This window comes from Panthera leo, chromosome C1, assembly GCF_018350215.1.
Source record: "Panthera leo isolate Ple1 chromosome C1, P.leo_Ple1_pat1.1, whole genome shotgun sequence".
Classification (NCBI taxonomy): domain Eukaryota; kingdom Metazoa; phylum Chordata; class Mammalia; order Carnivora; family Felidae; genus Panthera; species Panthera leo.
Window position 1 is genome coordinate 120,536,708 of NC_056686.1, and position 19,177 is coordinate 120,555,884.

Sequence of the window (19,177 nt, forward strand, 5' to 3'; positions counted from 1 at the left end):
GAAACCTTATTGTCAAGAGGATCCTCACTACACTAATTGAAGGCATCCAGAAAACCACTAGGTACAGTGAGGTGCATTTGGGACAATGAGAAAGAATTATCTGGAGAAAGACAAAGTACACATTGTAGGCAGTGGCAAAAATAATGAACGGAACAGAAAAAAAAACAAAACAGTTAGAATTTTAAGAGGCCGATATTCCATTTGCCTGAGATGTACTGAGCAGAAGGTAAAGTGACTGAAAAAGAAGTTAGAGGCGTAGGTAGGGCCACTAAGTCATGTATACTTTTGACTGTCATTTCAAAGCATTTGAGTTTTATATAAACCACAATGGGAAATCATTGGAAGACTGTAAGTAGTAGAGCATCTTAATATGATTTGTTTTAAACTTATTATTCTGACTTCTCTAAGGACAAAAGATCTGATGGGAGAAGCATGAAAGAGAAATGTCAATAATGAGGCTATTTCAGCAGTTAAGGCAAAAAATAATGATGACTTGAAATTGGCTAGTCCTCTAAAAATGGAAAGTAGACAGATTTGAGACAGATTTTGAGAGGGAAAAATGGCACTGATTGATATTATGTATAAAAAGAGAAAAAATGAAAAGGATGACCGGACAATTTTGTTTGGAGAAACTGTAAGGAGAGCTTTAAGTTGGAAATCATTAGCATATACATGTTATATATTGCTGCTGGAATAGATGAGATTACCTATAAAGAATATTTAGCAATGAATGGATAAATATAGTTAACATTTATTGACTATTAGCTGGATTCCAGGAAGGTGCTAAGCACTTTACATGACTTATCTTGTTTAATCTTTCCAAGAACTCTGAGAAATAGGTAATGTTATTATACCCCATTTAAAGAACAAAAATCATGATTTTGAAGGGTTATGCAATTATTCCATGGCTACACAGTTAGTAAATGGTAGAGGCTATTTTTAAATCCACACAGTCTGAATCTAGAACCTGTAAACTTAATGGCTATTATTACTGTCTTGGGAAAAAGAAGCACGCCTTGAATCAAGCCTAAAAGAGGTAAGTTTAAAAAGCAAGCAGTGGGGGAGCAGTCTACAAAAGAGACTGGAGAAAAAGAAAGTGTCCTTTTATTAGTAACATAAACGGAACTAAGAAGGGAGTACATTCCAAGATGAAAGATCTGGTCACTTTTGAATATTTCTGAGACAAAACCACAGATAACAACTAAATTTTACATTCACTAAAGTTATTGTTAATCTTAAGTACAGTTTTACTAGAGTGTTGAGTGCATGACTTAAGCTGGAGGTCTATGTGGCATCAAAGGGAAAAAACAGAATATGATACCCTGAGAATGACCGAGGAGAGAGTGGAGAGATGAGAAAATGAGAGAAGAAAGAGAGAAATCCATGATGTAGGAATGGGAAGAGAAGAAATTAAAAGAAAAGCCTGGATAGGTAAAGAGAAAAAAAGTGTTGTCCTCTCATGACAGAAATCATCCCGTGTGACCAATCTACCTCCAGGTGGTTGGTTGGTTGTGCTGAGAAATAGTGTCAGGGGCTTGTCATTGGTCTTGGCTTTTGGCAAGTTAAGTACTCAGCAATGAAAGGTACCAGATTATTTACTGAATCACTTAGTCACATGAAACTCCCTGTGAGGACATAGATGTGGTTGAGATAAAGAAACCAAAGGGAAAGGAGTAGGTAGAGGTCATGGGCATCTGGGCCATTGGGTCATGTAACTTACTTATGACTTTAGAATTTGTTTGAACCATTTTATATACTGCTTTCACTTGATGATTATGTACTGCTGTGATCAACCAAATATAGTTTAGTCTATTACAGAACATCTAGATAATGATGGTAATTTGATGGCCAGTGGTTGAGCATTCAGCCTCTAACAGGGACCATAAAAAACCAGAAACTAAGTGAAGCAGTTAAATGTCAACAATAGGAGAGCTTTATTCTAAAATTTAAAAAGACTGTGCTACATTCACCTGTAAGTGTCTATCAGGGTTTTATACAGCATTTTGTATCTGCCACACATACTACACCACCATTGGATCTGTTTAGCCACATAGGCTAAGCATTAGAGCAGTCTACAAAGCATCCTGGACCTGTTCCAGAACCTGTCCTTTTCTGAGCCTGATATAGTTCATTTGGGCTGCTATAACAAAAATACCAGAGACTGATGGCTTGTAAACAATGGAAACTAATTTCTCACAGTTCAGGAGGCCACAAGTCCAAGATCATGGTGCCAGCATGCCCAGGTTCTGGCGAAGGCCCTCTTTTGGGTTGTAGACTGCTGACTTCTTACTGTGACCTCACATGGTAAAGGGGGCTAAGAAGCTCTATGGGGTCTTTCATAAAGATACCAATCCCATTCATGAGGGTTCCACCGTCACGACCTAACCATCTATCAAAAGGGCTCATTTTTAATACTATCACATTGGACATCAGGATTTCAACATATGAATTTTGAGAAGATACAAATATTCAGAAACCCACTCAAAGCTGGAAGTCTTTGGGGGCGTGGTAAATAGTATACCCCCTCTGAAGAGTTCCACCAGACAACATGTTTCTTAGTTGTGGAATTGTCAGATGAAGAAACTTATCCTTCACCTTGGAAGGGATAACTCACCATGCCCCAGATCACAGAAGAGGCAGATCTTTGAATTCTTATAGGATTTATTCCTCGCCCCTTCCATGTATGTGCTGGACCAAAATGTCTAGTAGTGAACCTCTTGTTCACTAATTCCACTCAGCATCATGTCCCCACTGTAATAGATCAGGGTGATATACTGTGTAATGAGTTGGCGATGAAGGCAGGAAAGTTGATTTTGACATGATTGGGATGATTGGGATGCATTGTAGACCTCCCAGTAGACAGCAAACTGCTTTTGATGGTCTTTATTTTTTTTAAGTGTTTATTGATTTATTTTGAGAGAGACAGAACACAAGCCAGGAAAGGAGGGGCAGAGAGTGAGGTAGAATTCCAAGGAGGCTCCAATGCTGTCAGCACAGAGCCAGATGCAAGGCTCAAACTCCCAAACGGTGAGATCATGACCTTAGTCGAAATCACTAGTCAGCTGCTTAACTGACTGAGTCACCAGGGCACCCCTTGATGGTCTTTATTAATCAGTAGAGAGAAAACAGCATTTGCCAGACCCATAGCTACCTACTGGAGAGTAGGGAATGTGGAAAGTTGCTTCCAAATGTAGTGCAATAAAACTAAACTTTTATTATACTAATGAATTCAAACAGAACAGAAATGGCTTTTTTTTTCACTGTGTGTTGCACTAGCTTTTGGCAATTTTGAATAAATGGGGTTGACTCACTATTTGGGGAGGATTTCTCAGCCACGTCTGGTTCCTGGGCTAGGATGACTGGATGGCTGGGTTTAGCTTTGACTGAGTACCTGCCTGTATGAAGTCTGGGTTTCCTCATAGCACAATCAGAATTTTATTCAGATTCAGAACGATCAGAATTTTAACATGGTGACTCAGAATTCTAAAAGCAATGTTTTTTTGTGTGTGTGTGAGGAAGGCAAAAGCGACATGAGTTCATTTGATTGAGACTTTGGGTGTCACAGTCCCACTTCTTTCGTATTCCATTTGCTAAAAACAAACCATACATTGTACTATTTACCTGTTGAGGTTTAAAAAGTGAACCCAGAATTTAGTAGCTTAAAAAAAAAGATTTGTTATCTCAGTTTCTGTGCATCAAGAATTTGGGTGACTCTGCCTCAAGGTAGTTCACATATCTGTAATCAAAGTATCAGCCAGAGCTGCTGTCTCATCCAAAGTCTTGACTAAGGGAGGATTTACTTCCAAGATCACTTACATGGTTGAGAGCAGGATTCAGTTCCTTACTGCTGTTGACCGGAGGGTTGCACTTCCTCCTTGGCTGTTGGCCAGAAATCTCCCTCCATTGGTTGCCATATGTCCCCTCCATTGGGCAACACACACACCAGCTGTGTGTTCATTAGAATAAGAGAGAGAGAAAGCAAGACAGGCCAGCAGGAGAAAAGACAGTTTTCTTGAGAGCCAATCTCAGAAGGGACATTCCAACATTTTTGCCATATTTTATTCATTAGAAGAAAGTCATTAACGGGTACCTGGGTGGTTCAGTTAGTTAAGCATCTGACTTTGGCTCAGGTCATGATCTCATGAGTCATGAGTTCGAGCCCCACATCAGGCTGTCTGCCATGACTGCAGAGCCTGCTTTGGATACTCTGTCCCCCCTCTCTCTGTCCCTCCCCTGTCCTCTCTCTCTCGAAAAAAAAAAAAAAAAAAACATTAACGAATTTTAAATAAATTAAAAAAAAGAAAGTCATTAAGCCAGCCTAATATGAAGGGAAGGGGATTCTACAGGGTGTGAATACCATAGCAGGTGTGTGTGGGGGTGCTTATTGGGATATATCTTAGAGGATGCCTTCTACAATCTACCCTCTGACCCCCAATAATTTATATCCCTTCCATATTAAGTACACATTTATGTGTTCTCAAGTTCCCGAAAAATTGTATCACATTATGTCACCAGCTTAAAGTCCAGAATCTCACTATCTGACCTGTATGGAGATATGATGAAGCTCCTCAGATACAGTGCCATAAGTTCAAGACCTCAAGTACAATTCTTTTCATTCTGTTGCTTTATAAAATTAGAGACAAATTTTGTCACACAAGCACTCATACAGTAGTGGGACAGGCATAGGATAATCCATAGACATTCCAGTTCAAAAACTGAAGATATAAGAAGCAAAAAGTAGTCACTGATAAAAATTTTGAAATTCAGCCAAGGCAAATGTTGGCAACTATCTGATTAGGTCTCAAGGCCTGAGAGTAATTCTCCATGGCTCTCTTCTTCTCTGTCTGCGCTTTCTGTTGTGCCTTTTGATTCATACCTCATTTTTCATTAAAGGTAGTACATGTTTGTGGCTAAATAGTATTCTCAGACTGTTTTTTTTGGCCTGTAGGATTTTAAAGGTCCAAACAAGCCTTGTCATTTTGTCCCATTTCTGTCCCATGCCACCACGATGTTAGTGTTTTGCTGATATACTTTGCTCAAAAACTTCCTGTGGATACCATTCGAGTTTACGAGACAGAAGTAAAAAAACACAAATTGCATTGTCATAAAACTTTCTCTAATTTTGCCTCCTATAGAGGCAGCTGAGGGACAAGTCCCTTAAACTTCTTTATTGGTCAGCTAGGGGTACCATAACAAAATACCACATAAGAGGTTGCTTAAACAACACAGATTTATTTTCCCATAGTTCTGGAGGCTGGAAGTCCAAGATAAAGGTGTCAGTAAGTCTGGTTTCTCTTGAAGCCTCTCTCTTTGGCTTGCAGACAGCCATCTTGCCTGTGTCCTCACATGGTCTTTTGTCTATGTACATGTGTAACCATGTGTCCTATTCTCCTCTTCTTGTAAGGACACCAGTTATATCGGATCAGGACCCACCCTATGGCCTCATTTAAACTTGGTCACCTCTTTAAAGGCCCTATCTCCTCAAATAGCCACATTCTGATATACTGGGGGTTAGAACTTCAAGACAGGAGTTTTGAAGGGGACACTATACAGCCCATAACAGCTTCCTATAGACAGATTAGTTTTGTTTGAGAGGACTTATGAGGTGTACCCCATTCTTACACTTTTTCAAGGGCTTTTGTGATTAAATTTTACTCTGAAGTATCACCCCTGATACATTTGTAGTTTAGGCAGTTTTTCCTTCATCATTAGGTAATATTTTTTTTTCTGGCTGTGACCTGGGTTTGAACTTTGCTTAAAAGTTATTTCTTAATTTTAGCATCTTTTGTCATCTAGAAAGATGGAGAATTTTCTAAACTGTCAAGTCCTGGGTCCTCTTTATTTAACTATCCTTCCCTCAATTTATGTCTCTCCTGTCTCATTTTACCATAAGCAGTGACAAAAAGCTAGGCAGCATCTTCAACATTTTTCTACGAAGTATCCATTTTTCTTTGTGTCCTCTACAATGACTTCAGATGAGAATGTTGCTAACCTTTCAGCCATAAAGTTATAAGGATCATCCTTCCTCCAGTTTCTAATAATCGGCTCAGCACTTCCTTTTCATCTTTAACTGGCTGTATACTCTAAGTCTGATGTCAATTTATTCACTGCAATATAGACCTTTTCTAACATGCTCCTCAAAATCCTTGTAGCCAGCATCACCGAACCAGTTCTAAAGCCATTCTCTCCATTTAAAAAATCATTGTGGGGCTGGAGTGGTAGAGAAGTGAGGTCAGGGCTGGAAGAGCAGCTGGAAATTTGCAGGTTATATTCTGAAAGCAAGAGGGCCACATAAAGGGCTAGATCCCCAGATTTGGATATAACATCTGCCTCTGTCCATGGATGATTCCTGACTGTACATGCATGGGGAAGATTCCTGGTAGCCTAGTGAAAAAGCAGACAGAAAACAGCAAGACTAACCTTTAGAGAAAATACTGCAGTGGGTGAGATGTGTGTTCATTTTTCACCATGTAATTCCTGAGTCTATGAACAACTCAGGCAATAGAAAACTCAGCTGATATCAGCTTAAAGACCAGACCTTGGAACTGCCAGAACAGATGGAAATTTAGAAGGGAGGACTTGGAAATAAGGAAGACACAAAGAAGATGAGTTTCTAAGAGTGAATATCAACTGCCCAAATCCTTGACTAACCACTAAACTATGCAAGTTTAGGGGAGATCCACAGTGGGGCAAGCAAGAGGGTGGGATGGGGGAGAGCAGGAAGCAGTAGCTAGAAGTTCAAGGAAATGAGCAAGGTTGTTAGCTGCTGAAAAATGCAGGAAACAATGAGTTTGCTATTTGAGTGCAGGTAAGTTAATTAACTGCCAGAAGAAATTCCTCAGAAGGTGACAATTTAAATCAAATAACTATTCTGTATTATATATTATCCACAAATTATATCATTTTCAACAAAAAATTGTAATACTTATCAAAAAAATTAAAAGAAAAATTTGCAGCTTGGAGGCTGGCAGGGTAGAGATGGAATGATACAAAAGGTGATGAGGAAGTTTGTAGAAGGTGATTGAATTGTTGACTATCATGATTATGGTAGTAGCTAGGTGGGTGTAAAATTTGTCAAAACTCATCAAAATGTATGCATAATATGAGTGCAGAAGCTATACTTAAAGGACACTGATAAAGGCAAGCCAAAAAACAAATAAACAAAAAATAAGTATTAAGAGCAGAAAGTTTTCCCCAAGTTCTACAGATAAGCAAACAAGATCCATTGAAGAAGTAGAAGAGGGAAGTGGTGGTTGGACCTCGTTATAATTCATTAACATATACACCTTAACACTTCATCTGTTTTAATTTGTAATGCTCTGAGTATCTGACACTTGGAAACAAAAGCTGATGTTTTCTTATCCTCTCACTTTCTCCATCCTCTGTATGGAAACATTTCCATTTCCTTCCATTCAACTCTGATTTCTTGATGACTTTTTTTTTAATAATTGCTTTTGTATTCTTTAGAACAATGCATGGGCATAGTAACGGCTTGATAAATGTACTTGTGTTGTTTTGCTTGCTTGCATATTGAAAGAATTATTAATGAATAACTAAAGACAACAACTGCTTTCCTTCTGCTTGGGATATGCTCCCCTCAGTAACACCACAGTGGCTCTTTCCATCATTTAGGTATTTTTCTTTTCTTTTCTTTTCTGTTTTACTTACTTACTTATTTATTACTTTTTAGAGAGATAGAGAATGCACATGGGAAAGAAGGACGGGGGGGGGGAGACTGAGAGAGAGAGAGAGAGAGAGAGAAACAGAGAGAGAGAGAGAGAGAGAGAGAGAGAGAGAGAGAATTGTAAGCACGCTCCACACTCGGCACAGAGCTTGATACGGGGCTCAATCCCACAACCCTGGGATCATGACCTGAGCTGAAATCAAGTCTGGCACTCAACAGCTTGAGCCACCCAGGTGCTCCCCATCGTTTAGGTCTTAACACAAATGTAACTTCATCAGAGAGGACTTTTTCTACTCAGTCTTCTTAAGACAGCTCTCCAGTCACTCTTTACAATACCTCTATATTCTGCGTTCTTAATGCTTAGTAGTTTTTCCTCTGAATTTTTCTTTTTCTGTCTGGATTTGTTTATAGGTTGTTTCTTCCATTAAAATGTATGCTCTCTGAGGGAAGGGCCTCTTATTTATTCACAACAGCATATCCAATACCTAGAATAGTATGTGACATATAATAGGTCTCTACATAATCTGTTTGAGGTGCAGAAGTTGGCCCAGCTTTCCTAAAAGCATACTTTTCTCTTTACCATTCTCTTATTGCCATGCATGTTTTCCTTTATACGGTTGAAGAGACTTGGCTTTCTGTCACTCCACAAAATGATGAAATGTAGCTGGGATCAGAGCCTCTCATGGAACCAATGACACATGTTACGTAATTGTTCACCGAGGGGTCTCTACCATTAACTGCGTGAACCTTGCTGTTTGTACATTGTTTAAGCAAATGGACTGAGTGTAACGCCTGACTTTTTGTTGTTTTTCTTTTTCCTTTTGCAGCACATGGTCCTTAAGGGAAGCTAATCTAATTATTCAAGGCAAAATAATTCTTTAAAAAAGTTTTTTTTACATTTATTTATTTTTGAGAGGCAGAGAGACAGAGCACAAGTGGGGAGGGGCAGAGAGAGAGAAGGAGACAGAATCCAAAGCAGGTTCCAGGCTCTGAGCTGTCAGCACAGAGCCTGATGTGGGGTTCGAACTCACAAACTGTGAGATTATGACCTGAGCCAAAGTTGGACGCTCAACCAACTGAGCCACCCAGGTGCCCCAAGGCAAAATAATTCTTTACAATAAATGAAAACCAGAGTTCCCCCTCCTCCAGTCATTGTTCCAAAATATCAGCTTAGCGTTTTAAGCAAATATCTTTAATTGCTGCTGATCAATAAAATATGATTTCTCTGAATATTTTCTGAGCATCTTGGCATCTTTTTTTTTTAAGCTTATGTATTTATTTTGAGTGGGAGAGAGAGAAAGCTTATGCACATGTGTGAGTTGGGGAGGGGCAGAAAGACAGGGAGAGAGAATCCCAAGCAGGCCCTGCACACTGTCAGCATGGAGTCCAATGTGGGACTTGAACCCACAAACTGTGAGATCACGACCTGAGCTGAAACCAAGAGTCAGATGCTTAACCAACTGAGACACCCAGGTGCCCCCTTAGTATCATTAAATCAGGATTATTTCTCTGCTTGATCTCAACAGGTCAGAAGTACTTTTTTTCGTATAGAACACAGGTTTTATATGAAATCCCATCTGCTATGGCCTGCTTATTTGTATTCCCCTAAAATCCATATGTTGAAGATCTAATTCCCAGCGTGATGGTACTTTGAGGCTGGGCCTTATTGAAGTGACTGGGTCATGAGGATGAAGCCTTCATGAATGGGGTTAGTGCCCTTATCAAAGAGGCCAGAAAGCTGCCTTGCCCCCTCACCATGTGAGGTTACAGCAAAAAGAGGCCTCACCAGAAAGCTAATCTTCCAACACTTTGATCTTGGATGTCCCAGTATCCAGAACTGTGAGAAATAAATGTTTGTTGTTTATGAGCCAGGCAGTCAATGGTATTTCTATATAGCAGCCAGGAATGTCTACAACACTCTCTCTACCATAGACATTCTTAATTATTTTGAACTTACAACTATTCTTCCTTAGTCTGTCAGCTCTTACTCTACTCTGTACATTTTCATATTTGGTTTTATCCTGTTCTGTGTTAGTCTGTAACCTTTGTCTCCACAAATTTCAAAATAAAAGAGAGAATACTAATGCATTTCTCTTGAATCCTACACAGCAACTAGCACAATTAGTCATGGATACATCGCTAATGGATACATGTGTTTTTTTTTTTTTTTTTTTTTTTTTTTTTTTTTTTTTTAATTTTTTTTCAACGTTTTTTATTTATTTTTGGGACAGAGAGAGACAGAGCATGAACGGGGGAGGGGCAGAGAGAGAGGGAGACACAGAATCGGAAACAGGCTCCAGGCTCCGAGCCATCAGCCCAGAGCCTGACGCGGGGCTCGAACTCACAGACCGCGAGATCGTGACCTGGCTGAAGTCGGACGCTTAACCGACTGCGCCACCCAGGCGCCCCGATACATGTGTTTTTTAATGCAAAATTGCTATAACATTAATTTGTTCCAGGGGTACAATATGACGATTAGATACGTATATATTGTGAAATTATCATCACGGTAAGTCTAGTTAATACCCATCACCATACATAGTTATAAATTCTCTTTTTCTTGTGACTGTGAACTTTTAAGATCTACCATCTGCAACTTTCATATGCAACACTGTATTATTAACTATAGTCACCATGCTGTACATTACAGCCCATGACTTATTTTATAACTGAAGTTTTGTATCCTTTGACCCTCTTCATCTATGTCAACCCTGCAACCCTCACCTATCTTGAAACTTCCATCTTAAGCAAACACCAGTCTGTTCTCTGTATCTATGAGCTTTTTGTTTGTTTGTTCCTTTGTTTTGTTTTGTGTATATTCCACATATAAATGAGATCATACAATATGTCTTTCTCTGTCTGGCTTATTTTTACTTAGCATAATGTCCTCAAGGTCTATTCATGTTGTTACAAATGGTAAGATTTCATTCCTTTTTACGGCTAATAGTATTATTCCATTGTATATGTATACCATACTGTCTTTATCCATTCATCCATTAATAGACATTTAGGTTGTTTTCATATCTTTCCTATTGTAAATTATGCTGCATGAAATAAGGGGGTGCATATATCTTTTCAATATATATATTTTTAAATTTTTAATGTTTATTTTTGAGAGAGAGAGAGACAGACAGAGTGCGCTCTAGTGGGTAAGCGGCAGAGAGAGATGGAGACACTCCATCTGCTGTCAACACAGAGCCCAACAGGGGCTCAAACTCACGAACTGTGAGATCATGAACTGAGCCAGTCAGACACTTAACCAACCGAGCCACACAGGCGCCCCTGCATATATGTTTTCAAATTAGTACTTTTGTTTTCTTCAGATAAAAACACAGTAGTGGAATTGCTGGATCAATGTAGTTTTCATTTTTTGAGGAACCTCCATACTGTTTTCCATGGTGGCTGCACCAATTTACATTCCCACCAACTGTGCACAAGGGTTCCCTTTTCTGCGCATCCTCACCAAACACTTGTTATTTCTTGTCTTATTGATAGTAGCCCCGCTAGTGGGTGTGAGGTAATATCTCATTGTGGTTTTGATTTGCATTTTCCTGATAATTAGTGATGTTGACCATCTTTGTACGTGCCTGTTGGCCACCTGTATGTCTTCTTTGGAAAAATATCTATTCAGATATTCTTCCCATTTCTAAATCAGATTTTTGTCCTATAGATTTGTATGAGTTCTTTATTTATTTTAGTAGGATTCCCTTATCAGATATATGTTTTGCAAATATTTTCTACTGTTCAGTAGGTTGCCTTTTCATTTCTTTGTTTTCTTTGCGGTGCAGAAGCTTGTTTATTTTTACTTTTGAAGTCAGACCCAAAAAATTATAGATAAAGCCAATGTCAAGGAAGTTACTGCCTATGTTTTCTTCTGTGAGTTTTATAATTTCAGGTATTATATTCAAGTCTTTAATCCATTTTGAATTAATTTTTGTGTATAGTTTAAGATAGTGGTCCAGTTTTCATTCATTTGCATGTGGCTGTCCAGTTTTCCCAACATGATTCATTGAAAAGACTCTTTCCCCATTGTGTATTCTTGTCTCCTTTGTCATAAATTATTTGATCATATATTTGGGGATGTAGTTCTGAGCTCTCTATTCTGTTCTACTGACCTATGTGTTTTTATGCCAAAACCATACTGTTTTGATTACTATGACTTTGTAGTATAGTTTGAAATTAGGCAATGTGATTCCTCTAGCTCTTTCTCCTTATTCAAGAGTACCTTGGCTATTTGGGGTCTTTTGTGATTCCACACAAATTTTAGAATTGTTTGTTCTGCAGTGTGGAGGTTCCTCAAAAAATTAAGAAAACAGAGCTACCCTATGACCCAGCAATAGCACTGCTAGGAATTTACCCAAGGGATACAGGAGTGCTGATGCATAGGGGCACGTGTACCCCAATGTTTATAGCAGCACTTTCAACAACAGCCAAATTATGGAAAGAGCCTAAATGTCCATCAGCTAATGAATGGATTAAGAAGATGTGGTTTATATATTCAATGAAATACTACCGGGCAATGAGAAACAATGAAATCATGCCATTCGCAGCAACATGGATGGAACTGGAAGATATTATGTGGAGGGAAATAAGTCAGTCAAGAAGGACAGATATCATATGTTTCACTCATAAGTGGATCTTGAGAAACTTAACAGAAGACCATGGAGGGAAGGAAAGGGGAAAAAATAGTTACAAACAGAGAGGCAAACCACAAGAGACTCTTATATACAGAGAACAAACTGAGGAAGTTGGGGAGGTGGGAGAGAAGGGAAAATGGGAGATGGGCATTGAGGAGGGCACTTGTTGGGATGAGCACTGGATGTTGGTATGTAAGCCAATTTGACAATATTATATTCATAAAAAAAAGAATTGTTTGCTCTGTTTCTGTGAAAAATGCCATTGGAATTTTGATAGGGATTGCACTGTATCTGTAGATTTCCTTGGGTGGTATAGGCATTCTGGCAATAGTAATTATTCATTCATCGAGCACAGAATATCTTTTCATTTATTTGTGTCTTTTTCATTTTCTTTCATTAATGTCATGATTTTCACTGTACAGGCTTTCACCTTCTTGGTTAAATTTATTCTTAGGTACTTTCATTTTTGATAAACTTGTAAATAGGATTGTTTTATTTTCTCTTTCTGAGAGTTTATTATAGTTCTGATATAGTTTTGATAGTTCTGATCATTCTGTTTCTGATAGTTTTGGATGTATGCTTATTGATTGATTGATTATGACTTTTTTAGAGCTTTCGTTCTGTCACTGTGATGGAGGAAAAAGTTCACAAAATGTTTTCAGTCAGGGAACGTGAACATTTTAGTTGTTAATATGTATTTGGTTGTTTCCTAAAATGTCAGTGCAGGTTTGAAAATCTCTGCTGAGTATATGTGTGTCACAACATATTATATTCATGCCTTGTGATTAGAGAAGGTCAAAGTCTATGGTAACAGCATGCTAATAACTCCAGGACCTCACTTCACTCAGACTGGATGTTCTCCTCCTCAGCAGCAAGCCATCTCACACACCTGAGTAGTGAGAATGATCTGGATGCAAAAATTGCTCATTGCTTGGCTTTGTAGGGTTGATTCAATTGATTACCATATGTGGGTGATTAATTCATGAGTTTTTAAATATATGCTCACTTTCTCCCAGGCTCTGTGCCAAATATTTGGATAGGAGTTTTTCTCATGAAACGTGATTTTTTTATGGTTTCCCTTGTGCTGGGAATATACTCCCTTAAATGTTTCTGTAACTTATCCTTACCTTCTACACTCAACACTCAGCCCAAGAGTCCCTTTTCACTATAACCTTTCTGATCCTTTGGTCTGAATTATATGTTTTCTATTTTCTCCTCTTCTCTGTCCCGTTCTTCCTGTGATTATGCTAATATATATTTGCCACATTAACTTGTCTATTTTCCTTCATAAAAGTGAAAACTAAATTAAGTATTAACTGAGAAAGAAGGATAATTGGTAAATTGCATTTTTGCTCTGAACCAACTGGAAGGTGAAAGAAATAGGTAAGCTTCTATGTATTGCTTTTTGGCTCAATTCCACCCACTTGCTATGTAGCCATCATGAATAAAGGGGGAAAAATAAATTAAATGGGTTTTTTTCAGGCAATATTTTAAAAGTGGATTTTTTTTCAGGCAACATTTTAAAAGCTGTTATTTGTTGCTTGGTGCAAATATTACCTTCATGTTGGTGTTTCAACTACTGCTTATTGTGATTCTTGCCACTTTTTGGGGTTTGATATGTACACAAACATCACAGAAATGAGATCTACTGAGATATTTTGGGAATTAGATTCTTCTCATTTTTTTCTAGCCTCAACATGTTGGGGCTAGAAATATTCAAGAATGCATAAGTCTCATATTAATTGAGAATGAGATGAGCATCTAGGAGGCTATTTAATAGATGAGGAAATGTAGGCTGACAAGCTGGGGACCTAATCCAGGGAAGCTCTATGCCCACATCTCATTGCTTAACTGAGAGCTGTCTACCCTCCCCACATTCACTAGAGGTGTTCTAACAGGGTAAACAAACAAGAGAGAAGACCTATTCCTGCAGGAACAGTGATTGTGTTAATAGGAACCATCATGTCTAATTACCTCATTACAGTGTCCTAGCCTCTTTTCAAACACTGGCTTCAGTAGCGGGCGATGGTGAAGTTCAGAAATCAGTGATTGAAGTTGACTCCACCACCTGATATAAAAACATTTCCTTCACTGAAATGCATCTTCCTCTGCCTTGTAATACTGGAGTTGATTCATGGCAATACACTTCTGTTCTTATTCATTACTGCTGAAGAATGCAATCACTTTTCCTTTTAACTTTGCCATTTTTGCCAAAAGTGGGAATAAAATACAAACATGAGACTGGGGATAAAATCTTAGGGACAGATATGCGTCTTTACATTCTTTAAGACAGACCCAGTCAACTGGTGTATATTCATATTTGGGGATGTTATGGAAAATAAATATTGGAACCACTATTTTGAAATAGGAAGGCACTCCTCCATGGTCTCCTTTGGACTTCGTCCTTCTTTTCGGTTTATAAATGTGTTTATTGTCTTTTACATTGACTTTGCAAGTAGTAAGTGACAGTGTCCTGTGCCAAGTGCCACCAGGGGAATTATTAGCTGCTCAGTGAAGCTTTGCAGCTTAGTTTTTGTGTCATCCTGAGAATGTTCAATTGCAACTTAAAAATAAAAGTGATATAACCTTTTTGGAGAACAGTGTGTCAAAAATCGGCAAAATACTTTCATGAAAAATTGCTGCACTCAATATGTGCTTATTGCTGCAATCACAATCAAAATTTTCACTGAAAATCCATTGTAGGCAATAAATACACCTGGTGGTGTAATGAATGAGCACTCACAGCTTTACACGAAGCACTGATTTTTTTCTCACACTATGTCACCAAGGAGATTTAAAGGGCAATGATTATATATGTGTATTTTGTGGTGTGTGTGTGTGTATGTGTGTGTGTGTGTGTGTGTGTGTGTGTGTGTGTGTGTGTGTTGGAGGATTATTTTGGGAAGTTTTATGCACTTCCACAAGCTAGCATTTCCTCATATGGGAAAACTACATAGAACTGACTGGTAAAAGCTCTGGGAGGCTCTGCTAGTGTGAAATGCCTTTCTTTGTCTTCCTACTTTCTCCATTTAAATTCCATTTCACTAGGTTTCAGTGGCTACTGAGTAATTGCAGTAAAATTTGGTGATGTAAGAATCTCTCTGAATGTGGGTCATATATCTTATTCATCTTTCAGTCACATCTAGCTCAGTAGATCATCAATAACTCAACTATGAGTAAGCTAGACCAGTAAGATTATTGTAAAGAGGCAAGTATGGCCTAGAGGTAGCAATAGTTCCTTTGCATTGTTCACCGTCAAATATTTGATATAACTCAGTCAACCAAGCACTGACGAGAAGAAAAAAAAAATTCTTTTTTTAATAGAACACTTATATTCACGTATGAATCCTCTGAAGCCTGAGAGTAAAGAAAACACTGTACAGAAATTCAGTCAAACTCCTTCCCTCTCCTCTAGCTGCCATTCAGCAAGGGGGACTGTTGGATGGTTATGTTTCTGCAGGATGTGGTAGTTTACTCATCATATCATTATAAATAAAAATATCATGAACACTTTAGATGTGCTTACTCAACAAATCTGTTGATAAAGTTACTTGTATTTTTTTTATTTAAAAAAATTTTTTTTAACATTTATTCATTTTTGAAAGGCAGAGACAGAGTGCGAATGGGGGAGAGGCAGAGAGAGAGGGAGACACAGAAACAGAAGTAGGCTCCAGGCTCCAAGCTATCAGCACAGAGCCCGACGCGGGGCTCGAACTCACAGACTGCGAGATAATGACCTGAGCTGAAGTTGGCCATTTAACCGACTGAGCCACCCAAGCACCCCAAGTTACTTGTATTTTTAACCAACTGATAGGCTTAGCAATGTTTCATTATTTTCTTCATTAGTAATTAGACTATAGTGGCGCCTGGGTGGTTCAGTCAGTTAAGCGTCAGATTTTGGCTCAGGTCATGATCTCAAGGTTAGTGGGTTCAAGCCCCGCATTGGGCTCTTGGCTGTCAGCACAGAGCCTGCTTCAGATCCTGTGTCTCCCTCGCTCTCTGCCCCTCCCCCACTTACTCTTTCTCTCTCGCTCTCTCTCTCAAAAATAAACATTAAAAAAAATCATTAGACTATGAACACAAGTGTGCCCCCAAAGGTTTTCTGTCTTCACCAAAATTTATTCTAATTTTCACTGTCTAACTTCTCTGATGGTGTGTATAGCTATATAATTCTATCTTTTAATAACTGAGATAATGTGTTCAAATTGATCTTCATTAAGGGGCACTTCGACTATGTAACTGGTGCCTTTAAAAATTAGGATCCTCAGCTTTCTTTGAGGATTCTTTAACATTCTGTTTGGCCAAATGTAGTCTTTCTCTCCAATCCATATGAGAAGTTTGCACATCTCATCTTAATTTTTATTCTAAGAACCTGAAAACTTACAACAGATATCAATTGAATCCCGGTAGCGCAAGCGTGTCACAAACAGTTCCATGAGCCAGGGCTTGAGTGTAGCACGTGTAAAATACAGCCCTTGCAATGTGCCTCCCTCTCATTCCCATTCCTATAAGTACATTCATTTTGCCAGTTGTCTGCCTCACCCCACTAGTTGATAAAGCCTGAAAATTAAAGATTGCACTTGCTTCCTCCATTTCCGTCACTCCTTGGAGCCCATCAATAAGGCCCACAATTTTATCTTCAAAATATTTGCAAATAAGTCCATTTTCCGTATCTCACTTTCTAATATGCTCTTGTCCCAGCCACTATCTGCATGTATTCCTACTATAGAAATCACTTCCTTATCTGGTCTCTCTGCTGCGATTATTACATTACTTCTTCCTTGTTTTGTAGACAGCCGCTGAAATGATATACTTTTAAATAGAAATCATTATCGTATTGAAACCACACTTGAAACCCTTTAATAGTTTTCTACTTCATTTAAAAGACACATATTTTAATTTTGCCTGGGAGGCATTTACACCATGATGCTTGATCCTCAGAAAATTCTCAAATATTTGTTCAATGAATGAAAACATTTTGTTGACTAACTTTATGAAAGAAAACAAAAAAAAGTTAAATTATTTGACAGAAGAAACTAAATCCATGCCAAGTAAAACACAGCCTGGTGTTAATTTAAACTCAACACATATTGCAAATTTAAAAAACAAACCTAAGGACTTACAGTTAAATCATTTGGAATGAATATATGAATTAATTTTTCCCCTTAAATGATATTGAATGAAAAGAAAAGCTATAAACAAGAAAGGAAAAAAATAACAGTTGTAAAAAAATACAGGAAAAGGATATGACAATAATGATTTGGAAGCCAAAAAAGCAAATGGATGAGTAATAACGGACTTGGATGTCCCAGAACACTGATATGGAAGCCTGCAAGGGGTGAAACTACAAGAAGCAAGTTATTTTTGTCACAAATTCTCAGAAATTACAGCCTTTAGTGTGTAAAGGCAGGGTTCAGAGTGAAGCTAAAATAAGAAGGGCTAATTAAAAGTTCATGTAAAAAGCAGTTTGATAATGTCAGATTCTTTCCCTTGGACCTGGGAATGGCCCAGGTACCAAGGCGGGAAAAGACTGATGTTTAACTCCTGGACAGGAGAACCTGAAAAGTTTCAGATGTTTAACTCCTGGACAGGAGAACCTGAAAAGTTTCAGGGACACAAAGCAAAGCTGAGGAAATCCTGACTTGTTCTACTAGCAAATGAATGTGAATAAATAGAAACCTGCACACTTAATAGCAAGACTTCCAAATCCCTACTTCCACTCTGCTTCCTGAAAGCGGCACTCAGCGTATAGCTTTCCTGTTCCCAATCTGCCAATCCCAGAACACTACTGTAAAATTATTTTCTGGTAAAACAAAATAGCCCGAGGGAAGGAACAATTATTATTACTATTATTATTATTATTATTATTATTATTATTTTCTTTATTTCCTTATCTTTCTTTTAGTTTAATTTTTTAACATTTATTTATTTTTGAGAGACAGAGAGAGACAGAGCATGAGCAGGGGAGGGGGAGACACAGAGAGAGGGAGACACAGAATCTGAAGCAGCCTCCAGGCTCTGATCTGTCAGCACAGAGCCCGAAGAGGGGTTCTAAGTCACAAACTGCAAGACCATGACCTGAGCTGAAGTTGGACGTTCGACTGACTGAGCCACCCAGGCGCCCCTCCTTATCTTTCTTATACAAGATCTAGCATACTAGATACGCTCTTTTGCACTGTGTTCTTTTCACTCCCTGTTACTTCATAGAGGTCTTCATTCAGTCTCATAAATTCATAGTATTCTATTATGTGTATTGTGCATTTATTCAATCATTGTCTTATGTATGGGCATTTAGTTTTTTTCTCCCCAATAACTTAAGTGACACTACAGTGAAAGTCTTTGTAGAAATGTAGTTTTTGTTGTTGTTGTTGTTGTCTTTTCATTGGTGCTGTCTCAGTGAATCCCCAGGAGTGGGGTTGAGGGATCAAAAGGTAGAAGCCTATGTTGTGCGAATTTATACGTCCATGCAGTATTTTTGAAGAAACTTTTTATTTTAGAATAGCTTTAGTTTTCAGAAAAATTGTGACGTTAGTGCAGAGATTCCCATGTAGCCAGCATGGTTTCCTCTATCATTCTTATGCTGGTATGACACTTTTGTTACAATGCATGAACAAATATTGATGTATTGCTACTAACTAAAGCCTGTACTTCATTCAGATTTCTTCATTTTCACTTAATGTCTTTTCTTTCCGTTTCAAGATTCCATCCAGGATACCACCTGTGCTTAGTTAACATGTGTCCTTAACTCCTCCTGCCCATGACTGCTTCTCAGATTTTGTTTGTTTTTGATAAGTTGGGCAGGTTTGATGAGTACTTGTCAAAAGTTCTGTAGAATGTCCCTTGGCTGGGCCTTGTC

The 19,177-nt window shown here is 38.3% G+C and overlaps 1 long non-coding RNA gene across 1 annotated transcript in view; it reads left to right on the plus strand.

The window, feature by feature from the left end:
• The first annotated feature begins 221 nt into the window (after positions 1-221).
• LOC122225813 overlaps positions 222-19,177 on the plus strand; it is a 40,819-nt gene continuing 21,863 nt past the window's right edge. The window contains exon 1 of the long non-coding RNA XR_006205368.1: positions 222-348. This is a non-coding gene — a long non-coding RNA (uncharacterized LOC122225813). The remainder of the gene's footprint in view (positions 349-19,177) is intronic.